Source organism: Equus quagga, unplaced genomic scaffold (genome assembly GCF_021613505.1).
Source record: "Equus quagga isolate Etosha38 unplaced genomic scaffold, UCLA_HA_Equagga_1.0 HiC_scaffold_744_RagTag, whole genome shotgun sequence".
Classification (NCBI taxonomy): Eukaryota; Metazoa; Chordata; class Mammalia; order Perissodactyla; family Equidae; genus Equus; species Equus quagga.
The window spans coordinates 36460-38275 of record NW_025794535.1 but is presented as its reverse complement, the minus strand read 5'-3'; the positions used below and the strand labels follow the sequence as shown (position 1 = coordinate 38275).

The window sequence follows — 1816 nt, the reverse complement described above, 5'->3', positions numbered from 1 at the left end:
ATACGTCGTGGCCCGGCGATCAACCCACGGTCCAGCCTGCGAATCAGTGACCTGATGGCTCTTTGGGTTCCTAAGATCTTCCAGGAGAAAGGCTGAAAGTTAACAGTGGTCTTAAGTCCAAATATTCTAAATCACGGAGCCACCAGAAACACTGCCACTTTCAAAGACAGACTCGTGAAGTGGTTGCTGAGTCCAAGCACTGCCTGGTCTCTGATTATGAGATTGGTTTCTGAAAGTCTTAGGTTCCAGCTACAGCCCCACCACTTTGGTTGGCATTGCCCACAGTTTACAGCCGCAGCAACCAAAATCCCTAAACGACCGCACTTTGCTTGTGCAGTATATTTTGCGCAGTAGAAATACAAAAAAGCACCAAAGGAATGGACGCGAGCAAACCAGCGTGCATTGGCCGGGAATCGAACCCGGGTCTCCCGCGTGGGAGGCGAGAATTCTACCATTGAACCACCAATGCCTGCATTTCTTTGTCTGCAGGAGGAGTCATTAGAGTACTCAGGAAGCCTTAGCAACACCTCCAAAACAGATTCCAAAGACATCCAAACCAAAGGTTTTTACAGGAAAGTTATACTAACAAAACTATAAATATCAAAATATCTGATTTGTCTGGTCAAACTCTTAACTCTGAAAAAGACTTTCCAACTGCATAACAGACTTCGATAGAAAAACACCAGAAAATCATTTAGGTTCCTTGTTTCTGTTCCTAAATCTGCAATTTTCAGCCTCACATTGTTGTTTTAGTGGTTCTGAGAAGGTAACCTACCTTGTAGATTAGGTAAGTAAAGTTCTCATCCAAGGAGGAAGTAAGAATCAGAACCAGAATTAGTATTAAAAGAAAGAGGGGAGAAAAGAACAGAATCAAGATAGAGATAAGGAAGAAATAAATTTTGGTCTATGGAGTTAGTCCTTTGTAGCTTTTCTGGTAAAAGAGTAATGATCAGTCTTTTTGTATAATGACTATTATAATAATTTTATATGTCTTCTTTTTAAGATGTGTAAAACATTGGAATGGATATATGATCTGAAAAGATCAATATTAAGTTTCCAATCAGTGCTTAATAGTTTGGAATAATCCAATTTCCTAATTAATAAGCTTCAATTTATTAGCTGTATGAGGAGTAGACTATTTTAAAGAAATATTGATCATTGAAATAATAACATTGTGGTCTTTTGGTGAAGTTCAAATAGTGGAGAGAGTTCTTTCCTCAATTTTCTCTGGAGAAATTAGACTGAAGAGATGAACCTGGACAGCTGCCCCACATGTTGGCTCTGGGAGTCATTATGACTTTTTGAAAGACAGGAGCTGTGACATGCAGTCATGCTTCTCCTGCTGAGAAGTCAAGCTAGTTCCAGGCTGAGTCATAAACTTGAGCTCTACAGGGAAAACGGCCATCACTTTGACTCTGAAGAGCTTTGGCTCTATCTGCCCCTCTACCCAACACCGAAGACACACGCCAGATCTGGCCAACGGGCTTTCAATTACCACCTATATCAACCAGATCTGTATTGATTCCCACATCGCCTTCTAAACTATAAACCTGAACTTCCAATTCACAACTCTTAATTCACAAGTTAATGCCTCATACACATCTCAGAGTTACAAATGCTAAAACTCAATGCACCAGTGAGTTCCCTGTCAGCATCATGCACCACTCTCCTACCTCAACACTCTAAGATCAGACCCAGACACAGCATCCCCCAAACACTGTCCTGTGTTTCAGTTGATCACTAAAATAGCACTCAAATCTGTTCCTACCCCCGGCTCGTACATTTACCCTCGCCACTGTCCATCCAAACCATATCT

The 1816-nt window shown here is 41.3% G+C and overlaps 1 non-coding gene across 1 annotated transcript; it reads right to left on the bottom strand.

The window, feature by feature from the left end:
• Window positions 1-398: 398 nt before the first annotated feature.
• On the bottom strand, window positions 399-469 carry TRNAG-CCC (transfer RNA glycine (anticodon CCC)). Its single transcript has one exon. It is a non-coding gene; the product is annotated as a tRNA-Gly (tRNA).
• Window positions 470-1816: the final 1347 nt, after the last annotated feature.